Genomic DNA, 24757 nt, shown 5'->3' with positions numbered 1-24757 from the left:
GTTGTTTGGAGAGTAAAGGCTACTTTACACACTGCGATATCGGTCCCGATATCGCTAGTGTTGGTACCCGCCCCCATCTGTTGCGCGACACGGGCAAATCGCTGCCCGTGTTGCACAACAGCCGTCACACATACTTACCTGTCCGGCGACGTCGCTGTGACGGGCGAACCGCCTCCTTTCTAAGGGGGCGGTCCGTGCGGCGTCACAGCAACGTCACTGAAGCGTCACTGAACCGCCGCCCAATAGCAGCGGAGGGGCGGAGATGAGCGGGACGTAACATCCTGCCCACCTCCTTCCTTCCGCATAGCGGCCGGGAGGCAGGTAAGGGGAGCTTCCTCGTTCCTGCGGCGTCACACGCAGCGATGTGTGCTGCCGCAGGAACGAGGAAAAACTTCGTTACTGCTGCAGTAACGATTTTTAAGAATTGAACCCCCATGTCGCCGATTAGCGATTTTGCACATTTTTGCAACGATGCAAAATCGCTTATCGGTGTCACACGCAACGGCATCGCTAATGCGGCCGGATGTGCGTCACAAATTCCGTGACCCCAACGACTCCGCATTAGCGATGTCGCAGCGTGTAAAGCCCGCTTAACTGTAAAGCGCGGGGTTACATTTTCTTGTCAAATCATAGTCTGTGATGTTCCCTGAGTCACATGGGAAATTTTGTGATTGTAAATGCGATGGTGCGGATTCCTTTAGCGGACATACACACACACACACACACGCATACATACAAACATACATACATACACTCAGCTTTATATATTAGACTAGCTGTAGTACCCGGGCATTGCCTGGGATAGTAACTGTCACTCTGTCTCTCTCCCAGTCTCTGTCTGTGTGTCGCTGCCTGTCTGTCTTGCTGTCTGTCTCTTTCCTTGTCTGTCTGTTTCTCTGTATTTGCATCAGTCTATCTGTCTCAATCTCTGTATCTCTCTCTCTCTCTCTGTCACTTTGTCCGTCTGTCTCTTTGCCCATCTGTCTCTTTCAGGTCTGTAACTTTCCAGGTCTGTCTCCTTCCAGGTCTGTCTCTTTCCAGGTCTGTCTCTTTCCCCGTCTGTCTCTTTCCCCACTGTCTCTTTCCCCGTCTGTCTCTTTGCCGGGCTGTCTCTTTCCAGGGCTGTCTCTCTCCAGGTCTGTCTCTCTCCAGGTCTGTCTCTCTCCAGGTCTGTCTCTTTCCTGCTCTGTCTCTTTCCCGCTCTGTCTCTTTCCCACTCTGTCTCTTTCCCGCTCTGTCTCTTTCCCAGTCTGTCTCTTTCCCAGTCTGTCTCTTTCCCAGTCTGTCTCTTTCCCCGTCTGTCTCTTTCCCCATCTGTCTCTTTCCCCATCTGTCTCTTTGCCGGGCTGTCTCTTTGCCGGGCTGTCTCTTTGCCGGGCTGTCTCTTTGCCGGGCTGTCTCTTTCCCCACTGTCTCTTTCCCCATCTGTCTCTTTGCCGGGCTGTCTCTTTGCCGGGCTGTCTCTTTTCAGGGCTGTCTCTTTCCAGGGCTGTCTCTATCCAGGGCTGTCTCTATCCAGGGCTGTCTCTTTCCCATTCTGTCCCTTTCCCGCTCTGTCTCTTTACCGCTCTGTCTCTTTCCCGCTCTGTCTCTTTCCCGCTCTGTCTCTTTCCCAGTCTGTCTCTTTCCCCGTTTGTCTCTTTCCCCGTTTGTCTCTTTCCCCGTTTGTCTCTTTCCTCGTCTGTCTCTTTCCCAGTCTGTCTCTTTGGGCAGCTGTCTCTTTGCCCGGATGTCTCTTGACAGGGCTGTCTCTTTCTCCGGCTGTCTCTTTCTCCGGCTGTCTCTTTCTCCAGCTGTCTATTTCCCCGGCTGTCTCTTTCCCCGACTGTCTCTCTATGTCTGTCTTTTTCTGTCTCTCTCTATCCGTCTATCCTATCTTATACTAACAGTTTATTTTGTTCCTATAGCAACCACTGACAGTTGCTATTTATAGTCTATTATAGCTCCCAGCTTCATTCAGTTTAATGGCTGCAGGATTTTTGTAGAGTAACTGGAAAGCACGGGGTTAAATTTTCCCGCCCAAACATAGTCTATGACGTTCCCTGAGTCACATGGAGTGTCTGTGCAAAATTTCATGATTGTACATGCGACGGTGCGGATTCCTTTAGCGGACATACATACACACACACACACACACACTCAGCTTTATATATTAGATGAAAACGTTTCTTAATCTAATTTTCATGGAAGGAACACTGGTATGCCAAGCCTTGAGGAGAATCAGCATCAAGAATGAGGCCTTATAGATGTTGCCAGTATTCAAGAGGTGTAATGGCTGGTGCCAATAATAGTGACCACTGAGGAAGGATTCTCCGTGATGGTCGTGATGGTTAGTATACCCAACTTAACCTAATAAATAACACACCTACTGCATGCGACTTGGTTAAACAAATTGGCCATAGCAGCCTTTATTACCTATTATTTATATTATTATTATAACATTTTAACACAAGGCGGCGCCGTCTAACGGGCGAACCCAAACAAATAATAGGTAACACATAAATAATAACTGTACATGTAACCCCATGTAGGCCCGGTCCAGAAACCACTTCCTCCACCAATATCCCTGGCCGCAACACTTCGACCCAGAGATGAGGTATTAATCACCCCGTGGATTAATACCCCCCAAACTTTGCAGAACCCCGTGCCTGCAATGTACCGGAACCCGGAGACACCATACCAAGACAGTGCCTCTCAGTCCAGCCACCAATCCCTTACAACCGCCTCTGGACCAGACCTACCCCCGCCACAGGACAGGACACGTGACACCTTACGTGGCCTGGACCCGCCACACACCCAAGGCTTGCTCCACACCATCACGCAAACCCAGGGCCCATAGATCAGAACCAATCTCATTAAGGTGAACCCCATTAGCCCTCCTAAACTGCCACTTCGGCGACTCCAGATCCACATGCCGCACTACAATACCGCCGTTTCTCCGCACGAAACGCGCAACCACCCTGTTCACTTGAGCCCGGGCGCGATTAAGCTTCTCAACTGACCACGCCCCCCCTCCACACCAATCTGGCCACAATATCCGACCATACCACTATCAAACCCGGATACCTGGTCCATAAACGCAATAGATCCATCTTGATGTCCCTGATCAAATCACGTGATGCCCGCGCTCCCAAGTCATTCCCCCCCACGTGCAAAACCAACACGTTCGGAGGTCTATCCACCCTGCAATAGTATTCAAACTCCGGCACGACCCTGCTCCATTCCATGCCCCGCACACCGATCCACTTGACTGTTGACAGTGATCTGTCCACACCCAACTGCCGACCATTCGGGCGAGCGTCGGCCCGATGGGCCCCCCAGAACACGAAGGCGTGCCCAAGAATCCATATCAGGCAGATTCCTACAACAAAAGAAACAACTTTAATAAACAAAACCCCCCCAACTCCAACTTGCAGCAAGGAACCCCGACAATGCCACAACCAACAAACTCTATAAAGCTCTAACTGGGACAACAACTGTGGGCGCACATAACCCCGAAAACGAGAAGACTCCCACCGACCGATTCGTCTCATCATGTCATCACCAAGGCCCCAATGCGAAGCCTCCATAGCCGCCCTGATCCTGAAGGAATGAGACCTGTAATCTCCCGGGCATTCCCCCGCACAGCGCAAACAACTCCTCAGTACGGCCACAAACTGGTAACGAGACAACCAAGTCCCATCCACACGCCATAACAGCGGGCCCGGAAGACCGCCCCGCAGGCTGCAAAACTTCTTCACCATCTGCACCGGGCACAACTCATCCCCTTGCACCATGTACAGCACAACCAACCTGCCTCGACCCATCTGGTCCGTTTTGAACCGCCGAAGCCGACACTCCACTCTCCATCCCACCACTGCCACATCCTCGGACAGCAGACCACCCCCCCCTGAACCTGGAAGGGCTCACCAACTCCCTGACCCGAAAGGCCCCAAAAAAGGCTAACACAAAAGCAGTTTCAAAAAGCACCCTCTCATAAACTGAGACACAAATTTCCCGCAAACCGTCCACCAATCGTCGTAACAAAACCAAAGAAATGGGCCGCCTAGTGTCCCGCTCCTTCGCCCCTTTATGAAAACCCTTCAAGGCCTGCCGCACCCGAAAATCCTGCAACACGTCCCGCTCACCCCTGACTTTCAACCAAAAGGCCACAGCCGCCACCCTAAGTGTCACTGCTGATGTTGACTTCCCAGCCCTAAAATCCTCGCTCACCAATGGCTCGCTCGCCCGTCACCAAACATCACTCCAAGCATCTCCTGCCACTCAACCCACACTTTAGCATAATGGCACCAAGTCACCTCGGTCACCGAATTCCTAATTAAACCCGCAATCAATGCCTCACCAGGCTCCACAAGTCCTCTGGACACACCGCTCCGATCTCGTCCGCCCCCGGCATTAACTCCCGAAACCTGTGGAACTGAAAACGAGATAAAGCGTCAGCCACCCCGTTATCAACCCCCGGCACATGTTTTGCAACCACATGAATGTTCCACAGTAAACACTTGAGCACCAAATGCCGCAGATAAGCCACTACCGGTCTGGACTTTGCTGACAAGCTGTTTATCGCATGCACAACCGCCTGATTATCGCAGTGAAAGCACACTTTACGTCCTGAAAATTGAAACCCCCACAACTCCACCGCCACCACGATCGGAAATAACTCCAGCAGGGCCAGATTCCTTACCAGACCAACCTGTCGCCATTCCTCAGGCCACCTCCCAATGCACCAATGTCCCTGAAAAATGGCGCCGAAACCCGCCGACCCGGCCGCGTCCGTGTACAGTTCCAGCGCACCATTGGGCACCACCTTCTTCAACCACAAGGCTCGGCCGTTAAAACGCTGCAAGAAAACATCCCAAACCAGCAAATCCTCCTTGATCTCCCTCGTGACCCGCAAAGTGCGCCGGGGACTGTACGCCTGCCGTAGCTGCAGCCAACCTCCTGGTGAACACCCCCCCATTGGCATAATCCTGCACGCAAAGTTCAACTTCCCGAGCAAAGACTGCACCACCTTCAGCCGCACTTTCCGTGCTGCCAGCATTGCAGCTACCGCACACCGCAAGTCCTCAATCTTCCCCTCCGGCAGCCTGCATTCCATAGCCAAAGAGTCAATCTCAATCCCCAGGAACCGCATAACCGGCGCCGGCCCCTCCGTTTTATCCTGTGCCAAAGGGATCCCAAAGTTATCCGCCACTCTCTGTAAGGTGAACAACAAATCAGCGGAAACCATGGATCCCGCCGGACCGACACAAAGAAAATCCTCTAGATAGTGGATAATGAAGGACAAGCCAGACACATCCCGCACCACCCACTCAACAGAGGAACTAAACGCCTCAAAATACGAACAAGAAATTGAACAGCCCATAGGCAAACAACGATCAACATAAAACTTACCACCCCACCAGCAACCAAGAAGGTGCTGGCTCTCCGGATGCAAATGAAACGCCGATTCTACATCCGCCTTTGCCATCAATGCCCGTACCAAGTCCAGCGCTTTGACAAACGAGACGTAGTACACTGCCGACAATTCCGGCGCAATGCCATCGTTCACAGACGACCCCTCTGGAAATGAGAGATGATGAATGAGCCGAAATTTATTCGGCTCCTTCTTTAGCACCACCCCCAATGGGGACACCACCAGATTACTGCACGGCGGGCTCTCAAATGGACCCCCCATCCTGCCCAACTCAACCTCTTTCCCCAACGTCTCACCCACAACTATAGGGTGGTCCCTTGCCGACCGTAAATTATGACAAACCGGAGGCAATGCCTCAACCGCCGACGGAATCTGAAAACCGTATAAAAAAAACAAACTGCAAAAGTGACGCTATTGCCCCGTCCGGATACCTATTTAAAAACGGCGGCATCGCCTCTATTTTCACCGGCGTCCTCCCTTTTACCAGACACATCCCCGGCCTTGCCTTTCCCTTTTTTAAAACATTTGGAAAATCTATGTCCCCCCCCGCAGCTGGAGCACTCATGCTTGAACCTGCATGCTGCACCAAATTTGCACTGGCCTTCGTTAAATTAAGTATTACTCACAGCAAGTTGGGCTGCAGTGTGTACATCGCCCAGGCCAAAAGCTAATGCTCTACCAGGATACAGCTAAACCCCCCTTAATTTTTGGAGGACATTGTCCTCTTTTTGTTGCTATTTTTCTACCTTCGTTAAATTACCAGCACAATCCCTTTTTCTGGGTACCCGAGGGCCCGGCTCCCGTTCCCCCGGCGCCGCCACGAAAGGGCTGGCTCGGGGCCACCATTAAACGCATCCATAAGGAAATGTCCTTATGGTCCCACCGCATGCCGGGCTGCAACGCCTTCCGCTGCCTAAGCTGCTCATCATACCGCAGTCATGACAAGCCCCCGTACGTGCGATACGCCTCCCCAATTGCATCCAGATAACCAAACAGAGCCGAGCAGTCTTCTGGCTCCTTTTCCCCTATTACACTTGCCAAAATTGGGAACGCCTGCAGCCAATTGGAAAAGGAACTAGGAATGAGCCTATAACGGCGTTTTTCTTCCTCTTCCCTTTCCTTCTTGGAGTCGCTCGGCTTCACCCTGTCCAGATTAAATTTTTCCAGGGGTAGCAGGGAAAATATCTCCACATACTCCCCCTTCCAAATCTTGTCCCTCACCTCTTTCTTGAGGTGAGCCCCTAACGGTCCCTCAAAGCACACGTACACCTCGCTCTTGGCCCTATCATCCAAACGCACCACCTCATCCTCCTTTTCCTTCTCCTTTTCTACTGCTGTTTTACCCGCGGGCTCCACTACTCCGCCAACCGCTGCCTCACTGCTGACTGACGCTGCGCCATCCACCGCCGACCCCGTCCAGGCCGCTGCTGCCGCCGGCGCGCGCGCTAAACCCTGCAACAAGCCCAGCAACTGACTAAGCAATGCTGGCTCCTCCGGCGCTGCCGTGCCCGCAGCCACCTCCCCAAAGCCCGCACCCCGCGCCGCAAGCAATGTCGAATCCACGGCTAGCTCACCCGACCGTGGCGCAGAAATGGAAATCGGTACCACGACGTCCTCTGCCATCTGCTCTTCAGATTCGTCCCCCGACCGGAGGGCTCCCTCTTCTTCCTCGCTGTAGTTGTCCTCCACCGTCCCAGCTCCAGAGGACGCAGCCGATGCATCCCCTCCACCACGGCCGCCCTCATGGGCCGCCGCATGGGCACTGGTGGTGGGCGTCCTTCTCTTCCTATGCGGCGACAGCCCGCGAGACAGTCCTGTCCCCTGGGCCGCCGCTGACCGAATCCTCTTCCTGGAGGAGCCTCTCCCCGAGCTCAGGGGGCTCCCCACCGTCGCCTCCAGCCCTCCTCGGGCCCCAACCGTGGCCTCCCACTGGGTCCTCCCCCGCCCGGGGGAGACCGCTGCTGCCGGGCGCAGTACTGATGACCTGAGGAACCTGGCGGGAACCGAAATTGAGCCCGAGACCTGGGACCGGAAGTAGGCCCCAGGCCGGGCCCGCCTCTGTCCAGGCCACCGCTGGCCTCAGATCGTCGCCAGGCTCGCTCCCGGCCGGGAGACGCCACTGGGCTCCTCACTCCAGCCCGAAGCCCGACACCGGAAGAAGGCCCGGGCTGGCTACGCCCCCTTCGCGGCCACCGCGGCCTCGCCGGAGATTCCTCCCTGCGGCCGGGGCAGACGCTGGGAGCTGCCACTGCCCACCCCGCCGCGGAGGGTCCCGAGGGGGACTCTCACTGGGCCTCCTTGCCCCCCTTGCGCCCGGGGAATACCTGATGGGGGGCCTGGAATGCCGCCCGCGGCCAAGGGGGGGACAAGGGGCAGGTGCCGACGGGGAAACCCAGGCAGCCCTGAAGTGGGACTGCACTGCCTGGACCCCGTGCACCGCCATCGCTGCTTGGATCATCCTGTCCAGTTCCTGGAGGTCCGCCATGCCGCTGGTCAGTTGGTCAGGTCGGAATCTTTTGCTGTCCGGAGTCACAAGGAAGGTAAGACCCCTCCCCTATAGCTTATATACTAGCCCCCTCCCCACCTTACAGTGACCCTATCCCACCAATCCCCTATAAGGGCCCATAATGCCCTTTCATTCACTTTATTAACCCCTCACTCCCTCCCTTCCCTCTGGTCATGTTGCCCCTCCCCCCTATGGGGTCCATGGCTTTCTGAACAGAGTGTTTTTTTTTCTTGATTATATTTGATGCTTCTTTTTTTGTCTTAATCTTTAACATAAAATATTTTCTCTATATGTATATAATCCTATGCATTTTGTCATATATACATAAAACCACTAGGTGGCATCTTATGTTCTCATTATCAAAGTCAAGGTACATTTCCAATGATCTACTTCAAATACCCAATTGGAGTAAAAAAAAAATTAAAAAAATAATGCAAGATACTCATTTGTAGGTGTTTTTTTTTTAAAGACAGAAGCTAAATGTGTATTTATTCTTTAAAGGTAAATTATATTTGAACACATTTTCTATGTTTCACTACAATTTTGTAATTTAACCAAATGATAACACGTTAATTAATGATGTTGTTTTTGAGATGACCAGGCTTTATATTAAGACACCGGCATATGTTCATATGACTCAAAGGGAAGCAATTCTCACACCAGGATATCCAAAGGGACAAAAACATGTTGCAGAGTTTATTTAAACTTTGATAAATTGGTAGTGAATAGTATGTGCATGCTCTGTGGCATTAAAGGGAATCTGTCAGCAGGTTTTTGCTCCCCCATCTGAAAGCAGCATAATATAGGGGCAGAGACCCTGATTCTAGCGATGTTTCACTTACTGGGCAGCTTGCTTTTGTTTTGATAAAACCTCTGTTTTATCTGCTGCAGAGCTACTGAATGCTGAACTTTGTATAACCTCATCCACTCCACTGATGGGCAACTTTCTACCCATATACAGTATACACAGAAAGCTGCCTATTGTAGCGCCCCTGAGCCATCAGGAGCTACGAGGATCTGCATTCTGTCAAAGATGCAGGGCCTACCCCCAGGGACCCAGAAGACCAGTGGCGGTAACACCAACATATTCATTTTAATCCCTGTTTTATTTCCCCCCAGAACTGGTGACAGGCTAGGATTGGACCCAATAGATGGCCACTTAGAGGTGGAACCGATCCAGTCCACTAAACGATAACCAGGGAGGTGGGGCCTGACAGTCAGTAAGTGGAGGTGAAAGGAAGTATGGTACTGACGGGAGAGTGTAGCAGTGACCTGTCAGGCTGAGGCATGTGGTTGCTGAAGGAGTACGGTGGAGTACTCTCGGAACCATAACACCGACTGGGTACAGAGTCCTAGGTCAGGAAAATGCTCCAGGCAGACCTGATAAAATCTGCACAGTGAGGGGACTATCCAGGACCTCACCAACCGTAAAGTCCGGGACACGGTAGCGACGGGAGAACCGGAAAACAGGAACAGAGAAACCAACCGCACAGGGTTCAAGCTACCTGCCATGTGGACTAAGACTGAAAGACAACCAGGAGGGGACCCCCAGACGCTCCAAGCCATGGTGATCTGCCAACCAGAGACAGGTGCAGGGAAAGAAAGCCACCAGGTCACCACACCGTCACTGGAACTAAAGGGACCAATGGTGAGGACCAGCCTCCATCGGATTGCCAGCAACATCTCAGTGAGTAAAGAACCAGTTACACTGCAACCCCTTTGTGTGGCCTACCTTCTTTTCGCGCCCCAAAATTGCTAACGGACATAAACAATAATACCACCATTATCTATCCCCGGGGGCCTGGCTTTACTTGCGGAGGGCCGCAACATCCAGGCTGCCATTAACATCAGCCACAGTAGTGAGAGATTGTGCAGTGGCGACTCCATCTATATAGCTGCAACCCGTAATTGGCATCACGACAAAAACTTTATAAATTATCCCTGTAAATATCCCACTTTTAAAAGAGACTCCCCAGGGTCACGGAACCGGACACCGGCCACTACACCCGTGACACTTCCCAACGTAACCAGACCTGGGACTGAATACCCCATAGCCCTGGGGTGTGTCACCTATCAGTGGTGGAGATGGGGTTATACAGAGCTCATGAATATGGAGATGTTGTGGACGGGGGGCCGGGCCGCTGCAGGGGCTGCTAGGATCCGGGTTTGTTACTACGGCTCGAGTGGTGGCCGGAACCGGGCTCCTACGGCCGTCCGTCCTCACAACCGTAGGAAGGGAGTATTTACAGGGGATTGATTTGTCGGTGACGCCACCCGTGGGTTGCGGTGAGAATTGGTAGCACCGCCGCTGCCTGGCGATGGGGCGCTCAGGGCGGATGGAGTGGGGCAGCAGGATGGAATCCCCTCCATGGGTAGGGGAGGTGTAGTCCCGGGGCGTAGGTGTACGGGAGCAATGGCTGCTGGAGGTGACGTGCCGGGTTGGACCGGGGGTAAATGGTGTACTCGCAGTTCAAAGAATCACACACAAAGTGCAGTGGTAAACCAAATTGCCAGTGACCGGTCTCCTCCAGCGGGTGTATTTGGGTCCCACACCTGATGTAGCAAACAGGGGTCCCTTCCTCCTGAACTCAGTGTTTGTGTCTTCACTGGGACAACTCCGCTTGGAACAGGGAAGTCCACTCCCGGTACTGTGTATATTGGGAGCTGTGGCCCGCGAAATCTGACTCTTGGGATTTCTGTGGCTTCTGACGGACACCCTATCCCCCGTGTTGGGCTTCCGTTTCGCTCTCTCGGCTTCTATAGAACAAGGCCTGAAACCTTGTCCCCGGCTGGTCAATTAACAAGGGGCTTGCAACCTTTCACGTGATAGGGTCCAGGTACCCCAACTGTGCACGGCCTCTGGACCAGATTCCCGCTATCGGCACCAGCGGGCTACAACCCGGTCCACTTTAGGTCTCCCGCGACCGGATCTCCATCGCCTGTGGTCCTGCTTGTCATCTGCAACCTAGTCCGGTAGTCCAGGGGCCCCAACCCCTTACTCCACTGCACTTCCACACTCCTCCACTGTCAACTGTCAGAACTGTTCTCTTGTGTTCCCGCCCCTGACACCTTAGGACCCCTAGGTGGACACTCCTATCCACCTGGTCCCACCCACTGGTGTGTCCCTATTGTCATGAGGGGGTGACTAGGCTTTACTGGCTGTGTGGTGTACCTGGGTGTGGGTTTTGTGTTGGTATGCCAAGGAGGATGGAGTTTTGTACCTGGAAGATTTGTACAACCTCTGTGACTACCTGGTTTTGCCAGGGCGTCACAGAGAGCCACCTGGCTGCAGGTTTGCCATACCTCCCAACTTGTGATGAACAGTAATAGGGACAAAGCAAGCAGCCACTACCCTTGCCACACGACAAGCCACACCCATTTGGCTGTGAGGTACATTCAGCCGATGACCTGGACTGTTCATTCATGCATACCCTGTTTCCCTAAAAATAAGACACTGTCTTATATTTTTTTTGCCCCTAAAAAAGCACTTGGTCTTATTTTTGGGGGAAGGTCTATTCTCGGGGAAATATGGCTGGGAGAAAGTTTACCCTTCTACAAAATCCAGATCTCCCATTCCAGGATCATCATACTTACCAGACCCCGGGTATATGCATAGCTCCCAGGTCCTTCTGTTATCCTCGGCAGGCGCTTTCAGCAAGTATGCTGCACGCTGTCCTCCCGTGATTTTGGCCAACACTCACACATCAGATCGCACACATACTCAGTAGAGATGAGCGATGTTTTAGGCTCGAGATTCGCCAATTTAATGTTCAAGTGATTTTGGGGGGTGTTTGAGACGTTCGACGAACTCGAGCTTTTTACTAAAAGCTCGATAGTTCGAGTTATGTTCGAGAACGGTTCAAGCACCAAAAACGTGGCTTTTCACAGTAAGGCTATGTGCACACGTTGCTGTTTGCATGCGTCCTGCGTCCCCAGCACAATCCCTCTCTCTTTCTTACTCACCGATCACGGGTGTCTCGCTGAACGCTGTCACAAATCTGCGGCGTCTTTTCCTCTTTTGAAAATGGCTGCCGCTTCATTATTCAATCAGTTATTCCGTGCTTTCCCCGCACACCGGCGCCCATGATTGGTTGCAGTCAGACATGCCCCCACGATGAGTGACAGCTGTCTCACTGAAACCAATCACAGCCGCCGGCGGGCGAGTCTATATCATGCAGTAAAATAAATAAATAAATAATTTAAAAAAATGCGGTTTCCCCCATATTTGATACCAGCCAGGATAAAGCCACATGGCTGGAGGCTGGTATTGTGAGGATGGAGAGCACCACATTATCGGGAGCCCACCACCCTAACAATATCACTCAGCAGCCACCCGGAATTGCCGCATCCATTAGATGCGACAGTCCCGGGACTCCACCCACAACGTGGTTAATCATGACAGGCGTCTCCCCGAGATACCTTCCATGATTAAACTGTGAGTGAAAGTAAAGAAACATACTGCAAAAAATCCTGTATATAAGACAAAAAACATCCTCTTTAACCATTTTATTAAAATCCCCAAATACCCCTCCAGGTCTGAAGTAATCCACACGACACTGTTAGCTCTGCTACAGAACACGAGTGCTCTGTGTCCTCTCCACGTAGCACATGAAGAGAATCGCGCTGTCATCTCAGACTTCAGTCTCCTTTGCAGACCTCAAGATAACGAAATCTGCCTACGTTCCTCAATGGAGCCAGTGGCTAAATGGATAGAACACTTGCCTAAGAAGCATGAGTTCAAGTCCCGGCTGTGTCGGTAAAGATTTTTTTTTATTTTAAATTTTAAATTAATTGATTAATTATTCTTTATTTACAATTAATTATAAAATATTATTATTTTAGTTATGCACAGAGGGGAGTAGCCGGACATCATCTATGAGCCACTTCATGGAATGAGGTCTCTCTCATCTCTTCTCTCTTCTCTCTTAGACCTGGCTATGATCAGCTGATGCAGTCACCTGACGGAATCAGCTGACACTATAAGTCGAGAGGTGAGGCCGGCTTTTTACCGTCCGGCCGGCTAAACTATCAGCTGATGCTGTCGGACAGGAGTCTGCACTAAAGTGTGTAGTTGTTTGCGTTTTTTTGCACTGATGCTTCACCTGATTGTATAAAAGCTGCTGTGTCATGTGATTCAGGCCCTTGAACCTCACATCATCTGATCTCTTTGCCTTCCAGCAAACCGATCAGATGATATTGGATCCGGATTGGACGGTGCGGGACCCTTGACCCAGTATTACTGCAGAGGAGGGTTCTTTATTTTAATAAAGATGGAGTCCCTAATTGTGTTGTGTTTTATTTCTAATAAAAATATTTTTCTGTGTGTTGTTTTTTTTTTATCTGTACTAGAAATTCATGGTGGCCATGTCTAATATTGGTGTGACACCATGAATTTCGGGCTTAGGGCCAGTTGATAATATACAGCTAGCCCCAACCCCATTATTACCCAGTGAGCCACCCATCACCATGGCAGCTGTAAGAGTTGGATACAGCGCCAGAAGATGGCGCTTCTATGAAAGCACCATTTTCTGGGGCGGCTGCGGACTGCAATTCACAGCAGGGGTGCCCAGAAAGCTTGGGCACCCTGAGCTGCAGATTACAATCCCCAGCTGCCTAGTTGTACCTGGCTGGACACAAAAATGGGGCGAAGCCCACGTCATTTTTTTAATTATTTCATGAAATTCATGAAATAATTAAAAAAAAAGGGCTTCCCTATAATTTGGTTCCCAGCCGGGGAAAATATGCAGCTGGGGGTTGGGAGCAGCCCATAGCTGCCTGCTGTACCTGGCTAGCATACAAAAACATGGCGAAGCCCACGTAATTTTTTGGGGGGGGGCAAAAAACTCCTGCATACAGTCCTGGATGGAGTATGCTGAGCCTTATAGTTCTGCAGCTGCTGTCTGTCTGTATGGAGGAGAGCAGACAGCAGCTACAGAATGACAAGACTCAGCATGCTCCATTCACTAGTGTGTGCAGGAGAGCAAACAGCAGCTGCAGAATGACAAGGCTCAGCATGCTCCATACACTAGTGTATGCAGGAGAGCAGACAGCAGCTGCAGAACTACAAGGCTCAGCATACTCCATCCAGGACTGTATGCAGGAGCTTTTTGCCCCGCCAAAAAATGACGTGGGCTTCGCCATATTTTGGTATGCTAGCCAGGTACAGCAGGCAGTTTCGGCTGCCCCCAACCCTCAGCTGACTATTTGTACCCGGCTGGGAACTAAAAAAATAGGGAATCCCTTTTTTTAATTATTTCATGAATTTCATGAAATAATTGAAAAAAAAAAAATCGACATAGGTTTCGCCCCATTTTTGTGTCCAGCCAAGTACAACTAGGCAGCTGGGGATTGGAATCCGCAGCACAGGATGGCCTGAGCTTTCTGAGCGCCTCTGCTGCAAATTGCAGTCTGCAGCCGCACAAGAAAATGGCGCTTTCATAGAAGCGCCATCATCTGGCGCTGTATCCAACTCTTCCAGCAGCCCTGAAGCTGGGTGGCTTGCTGGGTAATAATGAGTTAATACTAGCTTTGTTTTACTAGCTAGTATTAAGCCAGAAATTCTTAATGTCAGGAAAGTTTGACCCAGCCATTAAGAATCTCCAATAAAGGATTAAAAAAGACACCACAGAGAGAAAAAATACTTTAATAGAAATAAATGCACAGACACACTTGGAGACTCCATGTTTATTACTCCCTGTCATCCCTCCACAATCCTACTCTTCTGTCTTCTTTTTCCTTGAACACATGCAGCTCTGCTACATCAGACAGCACTGCATGGGAGGAAGACGCTGCTGCTGCCCGTGCAGTCTAATCACTCAGTGAGAGTGAGCAGAGGCTGCGTGCTGTAAGCGGTGACCTCACTGCTGACAGGCGGGTTACCATAGCAACGGTGCTCCGATCACGTGATTCTCGGTGCCGCTATTTACCGGCTGTGACAGCTAGTCCCTGCATGTGGTTGAAGAATAGACCTGGCTCAACCACTTAAGTTAAGTAGGTGCTCTGGAGAAAAATAGATATAATAACAAAATATATACTCCGGCACACTAGGGAAAGTATGAAGAGAGTCCAATATGGTGCTCAAAATATTTTTTTATTGATCTATGTTCTTTTATTGTCCAACGTTTCAACCCGAAGGTTATCCTCAAGGACTATGTCAACTGTGAATAAATTTTCAGAAAAAGCACCCAGGCATCTCAGGTAAATGCGGAATTTCCTATGTCAGAATAATGCTGTAGAGGTGGGTACCAAATGTCAAGGCCTCTAGTAAGTGTTTATAAGACGAAGTAAAAAAAAGAACCTAGTCCGTCTTCTGAGTAGAGGAGGTGGGACCGAAGGTCTGGACTGTTATTTATATGCCAGGGGAGAACCTCTGTGGGTCCGTAATAATGTAGTAGGTGTTTATTTAAAGAAATCTGTTATATCCTATATGAGGTGAAAGATATAGTCATAGGTATTCAAGGAGTCTTAAAGTCGATCCCCAAAGGGCATTTGAAATGGCTCACTAATGAGTATTAATAATGTAAGTATCATGAATTGGAGGTTAGAATCGCTTCTGGATAAGACACCAGGAGTCATATACTATGGGTATGTGACCGCTGCAGCTCCCTAGCAGGTAATGTGTGCAAGGTGCACTGTCGTGTGCTGGCCAAAAGCTCTGTGTGATAGGGATTCCCAGGTGGAGCGATCGACTTTAAGACTCCTTGAATACCTATGACTATATCTTTCACCTCATATAGGATATAACAGATTTCTTTAAATAAACACCTACTACATTAATACGGACCCACAGAGGTTCTCCCCTGGCATATAAATAACAGTCCAGACCTTCGGTCCCACCTCCTCTACTCAGAAGACGGACTAGGTGTTTTTTTTCACTTCGTCTTATAAACACTAACTAGAGGCCTTGACATTTGGTACCCACCTCTACAGCATTATTCTGACATATGAAATTCCGCATTTACCTGAGATGCCTGGGTGCTTTTTTTGAAAATTCATTCACAATTGACATAGTCCTTGAGGATAACCTTCGGGTTGAAACGTTGGACAATAAAAGAACATAGATCAATAAAAAAAAATTTTGAGCACCATATTGGACTCTTTTCATACTTTCCCTAATGTGCCGGAGTATATATTTTGTTATTAGTCCCTGCATGTGGGCTGACTCTGTAAAGAGCACACACATGCAGGAATGGGGAGTCGACCATGTGCCAGAGCATTTCGCTGAACATGGACATGCTGGAACGATCACCGCGTACCGGAGAGATGCACTGACAGGACCTAGCAATGATGTATAGCCATGTGACCAGTCTGTAGCCAATGAGATAATAGACACGTCACTGGTCACATGCTATTTTGGCGTCGCGATAGGTCCTATCATCAGTGCTGGTTACCGGGAGGACGCAGCGATTATCGGATGGAAAAGCGGAGGGATACAGAGTGCGGGACGCGTCGCGGGGACCTGGAAGTGTTATGGCAATGTTTATTAACTGTATGTGTACATGTATAATGTGTTTTTATGTGTTTGTGTTTGCCTCCCATTGTTTTCAATCGGGTTCGAGAGGTTCGTCGAACGGTTCTCGAACGGGGCCTCCGTTCGACAAACCGAACTCGAGCCTTCAGAGGCTCGCTCATCTCTAATACTCATACATACATATATATATATATATATATATATATATATATATATATATATATATATATATATATATATATACACACACACACAGACCTACACACCTCTGCTACATGCATAATCATCCATAAATTACAATATATATCCATAATAGGGATCCAATGTTCCTCGAAGATCATATTGTCCAATGTTGATGTGTACCACCCCGCGCTCGGCTGCAGCCGAGCCACTTGGATCCGGGCTTGTCGGTTGGTGGCTCGAGCGCCTCCGGACCCTGGGTCACGTTGCTCTGAAAGGATGCTGGCGCTACGTAGGGGGTTGGTAGGTAGGTTTACGGCCGGGGTTTGGGTTAAGTTTGTGATGCCACCCATGGGTTGTGGTGAATGTAGACACCACCGTTGCTGTTTACTAGGCCCCTGTGGATGGTGTTGTGCAGCCAGGTGTTGACCCCTCCGTGGGTAGGGGGTTGATGGTCCCGGGGCCCGGTTGTGAGGGTGCGGACGGATTGGTGTGGTGCGGGGCAGTGAGCGGCCCGAGGGCACAGTTGTACTCACTCTGACAGATACACCGGAGTCTCTGGTAAACCAAAAAGCTAACAACCACTTCTCTATACTCCTACTTCTAGACCTGTCCTCAGCCTTTGACACTGTTGACCACTCCCTGCTACTACAGATACTCTCTTCCTTTGGTGTCAGAGACCTCGCCCTCTCTTGGATCTCTTCTTACCTCTCCAACCGCACTTTTAGTGTCTCCCACTCCCACACAACTTCTTCATCCCGCCATCTCTCTCTTGGCGTCCCTCAAGGCTCTGTCCTGGGACCCTTATTCTTTTCCATCTATACATTTGGCCTGGGACAACTCATAAAGTCCCACGGCTTCCTGTACCACCTATGTGCTTTTGACACTCAGATCTACCTCTCTGGTCCAGATGTCACTTCTTTGCTGTCCAGAATCCCAGAGTGCCTATCGGCTATATCTTCCTTCTTTTCCTCTTCCTTCCTAAAGCTCAATGTGGCCATAACTGAACTGATCATCTTTCCTCCGTCTCACCTACACTCTCTACCTGATCTTGAATAAACTTTTTGACATACACACCACCATCATAAATATTACCAATTTCCATTCAATATATATTATGTAGATGGTGCCTGCGCATATGAAGACCTTGGATAAATCGCATAGCAAACAACCACAACCAAAGAAAAAGCGATCAGACATCCAATGCAGTTAAAATATATATTTTTATTATTATTAGTGCAAGTGCATGGCATAGGAATAGACATATAAAGGGGGCATCAACGGTGATGTCAATCCATCATAATAGTACCGACAGTGCTAATAACACCAATGGTGGCAGGAAGTGCCCGGGGAACACCACAAACAATGGTAATGGCCTCAATATTGAATCCCCTACAATGGGGTATGACTCACATATCAATGCTGATGGGCTCCACAGGGACACACCGCCACCAAGAGGCACGACAATCTTTACTTATCACATATATGTACATCACCCACCATGGACATGATAAACTCACCAGAGCCCCCCACCCGACGGACGTCAGTTTCGGCGGATGCCTGCGTCAGGGGTGGTGCCATACAGGGGAAATGTCGTGGTTTAAAAAGGAACCCGGAGCCAATCATCAGCCGGTGACTAAGGATGACGTGTGAGCGTCCATAGTGACAGAACACCACCGCTCCCAGCCACGTCAGGAGGCGGCACCGCCCACCCGATCACGTGATAATCACATGACCGGGAGGACCGCCACGCCCCCAAGACATGACCCAGGAGCCGGGGGGACGCCACCACTAACGCCCACACGCACATCACCGCCACCGAAACTGACGTCGGTCGGGTGGGGGGCTCTGGTGAGTTTATCATGTCCATGGTGGGTGATGTACATATATGTGATAAGTAAAGATTGTCGTGCCTCTTGGTGGCGGTGTGTCCCTGTGGAGCCCATCAGCATTGATATGTGAGTCATACCCCATTGTAGGGGATTCAATATTGAGGCCATTACCATTGTTTGTGGTGTTCCCCGGGCACTTCCTGCCACCATTGGTGTTATTAGCACTGTCGGTACTATTATGATGGATTGACATCACCGTTGATGCCCCCTTTATATGTCTATTCCTATGCCATGCACTTGCACTAATAATAATAAAAATATATATTTTAACTGCATTGGATGTCTGATCGCTTTTTCTTTGGTTGTGGTTGTTTGCTATGCGATTTATCCAAGGTCTTCATATGCGCAGGCACCATCTACATAATATATATTGAATGGAAATTGGTAATATTTATGATGGTGGTGTGTATGTCAAAAAGTTTATTCATTATCATTGTTGCTGTGTTTTGCACAGGTTCCTTTTCCTTTTTGACGGCTATGGACTATCGGGCCAAGGAACAGACCTGGCTCGGTCAAATTGAGCAGGTGTTCGGTACAGAGGAAATAGGCATATCACCTGATAGTGATCTAAAAATAGATGATCTGTTTAAAAACATGCAGCGGCTTCTTGTGAAACGCACCAAGTTGTGGTGGAATAGAGCCTTTTTAACTAAATATCTTTCCAAAGATCTCATACCAAGAGGTTTGCGGGTCCGGGTGATCCCTACATTTCCCGTGATGGAGGAAGATTTTGTCAAAGCATGGGAAGACGCATGTGGTAGTTGCTCGAAAATATTCCTGCAATTGTTGATAGGGTTAAATTCTAGTACGATTATCGAGCTGGATAAAGAATTGGATGATATCCAGGCAAAATTTAAGTCAGAATGCCCAAATGACAAATTATCTTCCTATGAGAGTCAATTAGAAAAAACTCTGGACTCGGTTGTTAAGAAAATCCAAGAGACACAATCGAATAAATTTAATCGTGACACACGGGATTATCAGCAGAAATCAATCTACTTCTGGCGAAAGCCTCTGATAGATAATCCTGGTACTTCTCTAACCTCGGGTTCTTCAATAAGTGATGTATCTGATTCGAATTTGTCTTCATTATCCATGAGATCTGGACGGAGGGTCCATAGAGAACCTGTACCCCACGTTTCCAGGAATCAGAACTATAAGTTATTTGACCGTCCACGTGGGAATAATAAGGTAATAAACCTAAGTAACCATCAGTTGTCCTCTGAGGATCTTGCCCTGCTGGAGAGGGGGTTAACCTTTTCTCCGGCATCCAAATTTGATCGATTTACTGTTATCAAGGATCTCAATGTATTTGCCCGTTCCATGATTTTCAGGAGGCACTTTTATGATGCTAACATTGATGTCCTCTTCCCTACAGAAGAGGAACAAATAGCACTACGAGAATTGGAAGAACTGGCGATTGAGCATGATTCCACAGAAGGAGGTAAGATCCCTCCTTCTATTCGTCCCAAATCCAAGAAGTTCCCCCCGCTTTCTTCCTGCACAAGTGTGGATTTATTTGTCCAGGTAGTAAGTAACGAATTGGAAAAAATTCCGACTTCTATTGTGAACGACAATTTGTCAAAGCGTGAACGTACAAGGTTAATGGAGCTGCGGTCCCTGCCCGATATAGTGCTGAAGCCCGCAGATAAAGGCGGCAACATCGTTATTTGGCCAAAAGCAATGTACGAAAGGGAAGCATTTAGGCAACTCAATGATGGAACTTGCTATAGAAAAATTACTTTTAATCCCTTAAAGACATTTTCTGGCCAACTAAGAAAGATCATTGATGTTGCTGTAACAAATAATGTTATTACCAAAGACCTGGCTTCGGCGCTGTGGGTGGCTGAGCCCGTAGCTCCTACCTTGTACTTACTGCCTAAAGTTCATAAGAATATGTTAAATCCACCGGGTAGACCCATTGTGTCAGGCAGGGGCAATTTCTTGGAACACATTAACAAGTGGATCGAGTCAGTTCTTCATCCATTCGTGGAGGGATTACCCTCCTTTATTAAGGATACAGGTGACTTCCTGAGAAAAATGGACGGATTATACATTGAAGAGGACACATGGATGGTTACAGGAGACGTTGAGTCTCTATATACGAGTATTCGCCATGTGGATGGTCTCGCAGCAGTTTACTTTTTCCTGAGTACCTCCAATTTGCCCACAGCCTTCATCTCATTAGTTATGGAACTCTTAGAGTTTTCCTTAACCCATAATTATTTTGTGTTTAAGGGGTCCTTCTATCTACAGCTCCAGGGAACAGCGATGGGGGCATCTTTTGCCCCCTCCTATGCCAACCTGTTCCTGGGGCTGTGGGAGAGGGACCTCTCCCTGCCGGATCTTGAGTCGTCAATGGGCCGCGTCCTTTTATGGACGCGGTACATCGACGACATATTCTTGATCTGGCAGGGCACGGAGTGTTTACTGGAAAAATTCATGTTGACACTCAATAACAATGATAAAAACATCAAGATTACGTACCATCATGGCAGGAACTCTGTGGACTTTTTGGATGTCTCAGTCAAAAGGGATGGACAGAATGTGTTGCAAACTGATATATTCAGGAAGGCGACTTCTTCCAACATGCTGCTACACGCGTCTTCGGCACATCCTCAATACATGATTAACTCGGTTCTGACGGGACAGTTCCTGCGGTTACGTAGGGTCTGTTCCGTCGGTTCTGAGTTTGAACATCGTGCTGAAGAACTAAAAGCTAGATTCCGAGAGCGGGGATACAGTAATCGGGCTATTAAGCGGGCCTATAATAGGGCTAGGCATGCGTCTAGAGATACCCTGCTCTACACTCCTAAAAAAACTCCAGGTCTGGAGCCGTTACGTTTCGTGACTAATTATCACTCTAGATTTCCCCAAATGAGGAAATGTTTAGAGAAAGCATGGCCAATCCTGATGACGGATCCAATCTTATCCCGAGTTTTACCACAGAGACCACTTATTTCAATTCGTAGGTCAAGGAACTTACGAGATATTTTGGTATCCAGTCATTATGAGGTGGCAGACACTATTCCATCTTTTTTAGATACGAATAAGCGTAAAGGTGGTTCCAGACCTTGTGGTCAATGTGTAGCATGCGTGAATATGGAACGCTGTGATAGCTTCATGAATTCAGCAGGGACAGTGACCTACCAAATAAAGAAATCTATCACTTGCACTACCAGTGCGGTGATTTATTATGCTGTATGCCCTTGCCCCAAAATATATGTGGGGTTAACTACACGCCCTCTAAAACTTCGGGTCAGAGAACATGTCAATGGAATCAATGCCGCTATTGACGAAGCAGATGTCTCGTGTTTAAAAACATTACCGAGACATTTTAAGCTGTGTCATCAATGCAATGGGACATTGCTGAAATTTCGCGGCATTGATTCAATAGAAACGAATATTCGGGGTCGGAGAGTTAGCACTGATTTAGCACGCTTGGAAGCCAGATGGATCTGGACATTAAAAACTCTACATCCTCTCGGTTTAAATGAGAATATTGGTTTTGCTGCATTTTTATGATCACTCGCTATACAATACGGATGTTCTTGGTTTTAATAATTTTTATTTTTATCTTTTTTATATAGTTGTTCTTCCCGATGAAGCCACACCACGATTGGTTGTTGATGGAAACTACTTTACATACCTTGGGATTCACCTCATTATCTAATTACGTAGACATATTTAATAATCACCCCATATTTTACATTGGCAAATTCTGTCATTATTCTTCAACATCTTTGATTATGTATATAGATAGGATACCTTATCCGTGCTGGTGATATTGTATAACATTGATATAATTTATATACTAGTGGGTGTTGTTGTTCTATGACAAAAATGGGGGATATGTATATTATCATCAGGGTGGTGACATGTACGCATGCGCGCCCGGTGGTGGCGGGGTCCCCGTATCCTTCTCCGTGTCTCCGGGGGTGGTGTCGTCCTCCCGACCATGTGAATGCGTGTTCGGGGGTGCGATATCTAACCCTTGACGCGGTGGTGGATCGGGTTCTCCGTTGCTGCGGGGGCGCATGCGTCGCCAATTGTCACTATCTTTGATTATGGGCTAGGACCTGTCTACTATGTTTATGACAAGTACCGATGATTGATTACATATGTGTTATTCTGGGGTAGCATTTCCCCCCCCCCCCTTTTCTTGTTATCTTTGGGTGGATGATGGGGGTGACTTGACTGCCAGGGATACCGCTATACCATCTGCGGCAAATGGGTTGATAACCCTTTTTTTATTTCCATAGGGCAGTATAGTATAATATTATTATTCACGATAATCCATAGTGGTAATACCACTAGAAATACACATATGTCTGATATCACCATATTAATTCTCTAAGTACCGGTGTCGGCGCGATGCGTGGGTGTGTAGGTGGTGACGTGCTCCCGGCCTCCCGGCTATGTCGTGGGGGCGGCATCGTCCTCCCGGTCATGTGATGTCCGCGTGACTGGGGGGGCGGTGCTCGTCTCCTGACGTGGCTGGGGACGGGTGGTTTCGTCGTTACAGACGTTCACGCAAGATCGTGGATCACCGGTACTGACATTATTGCTGGTGAATCTAAGGATATGTATATCACAAATAACTTAAAGTTTCGGTGGCGGTGATGTGCGTGTGGGCGTTAGTGGTGGCGTCCCCCCGGCTCCTGGGTCATGTCTTGGGGGCGTGGCGGTCCTCCCGGTCATGTGATTATCACGTGATCGGGTGGGCGGTGCCGCCTCCTGACGTGGCTGGGAGCGGTGGTGTTCTGTCACTATGGACGCTCACACGTCATCCTTAGTCACCGGCTGATGATTGGCTCCGGGTTCCTTTTTAAACCACGACATTTCCCCTGTATGGCACCACCCCTGACGCAGGCATCCGCCGAAACTGACGTCCGTCGGGTGGGGGGCTCTGGTGAGTTTATCATGTCCATGGTGGGTGATGTACATATATGTGATAAGTAAAGATTGTCGTGCCTCTTGGTGGCGGTGTGTCCCTGTGGAGCCCATCAGCATTGATATGTGAGTCATACCCCATTGTAGGGGATTCAATATTGAGGCCATTACCATTGTTTGTGGTGTTCCCCGGGCACTTCCTGCCACCATTGGTGTTATTAGCACTGTCGGTACTATTATGATGGATTGACATCACCGTTGATGCCCCCTTTATATGTCTATTCCTATGCCATGCACTTGCACTAATAATAATAAAAATATATATTTTAACTGCATTGGATGTCTGATCGCTTTTTCTTTGGTTGTGGTTGTTTGCTATGCGATTTATCCAAGGTCTTCATATGCGCAGGCACCATCTACATAATATATATTGAATGGAAATTGGTAATATTTATGATGGTGGTGTGTATGTCAAAAAGTTTATTCATTATCATTGTTGCTGTGTTTTGCACAGGTTCCTTTTCCTTTTTGACGGCTATGGACTATCGGGCCAAGGAACAGACCTGGCTCGGTCAAATTGAGCAGGTGTTCGGTACAGAGGAAATAGGCATATCACCTGATAGTGATCTAAAAATAGATGATCTGTTTAAAAACATGCAGCGGCTTCTTGTGAAACGCACCAAGTTGTGGTGGAATAGAGCCTTTTTAACTAAATATCTTTCCAAAGATCTCATACCAAGAGGTTTGCGGGTCCGGGTGATCCCTACATTTCCCGTGATGGAGGAAGATTTTGTCAAAGCATGGGAAGACGCATGTGGTAGTTGCTCGAAAATATTCCTGCAATTGTTGATAGGGTTAAATTCTAGTACGATTATCGAGCTGGATAAAGAATTGGATGATATCCAGGCAAAATTTAAGTCAGAATGCCCAAATGACAAATTATCTTCCTATGAGAGTCAATTAGAAAAAACTCTGGACTCGGTTGTTAAGAAAATCCAAGAGACACAATCGAATAAATTTAATCGTGACACACGGGATTATCAGCAGAAATCAATCTACTTCTGGCGAAAGCCTCTGATAGATAATCCTGGTACTTCTCTAACCTCGGGTTCTTCAATAAGTGATGTATCTGATTCGAATTTGTCTTCATTATCCATGAGATCTGGACGGAGGGTCCATAGAGAACCTGTACCCCACGTTTCCAGGAATCAGAACTATAAGTTATTTGACCGTCCACGTGGGAATAATAAGGTAATAAACCTAAGTAACCATCAGTTGTCCTCTGAGGATCTTGCCCTGCTGGAGAGGGGGTTAACCTTTTCTCCGGCATCCAAATTTGATCGATTTACTGTTATCAAGGATCTCAATGTATTTGCCCGTTCCATGATTTTCAGGAGGCA

This window comes from Anomaloglossus baeobatrachus, chromosome 1 (genome assembly GCF_048569485.1).
Source record: "Anomaloglossus baeobatrachus isolate aAnoBae1 chromosome 1, aAnoBae1.hap1, whole genome shotgun sequence".
Taxonomy (NCBI): domain Eukaryota; kingdom Metazoa; phylum Chordata; class Amphibia; order Anura; family Aromobatidae; genus Anomaloglossus; species Anomaloglossus baeobatrachus.
Note: the sequence above shows the minus strand (reverse complement) of the source record.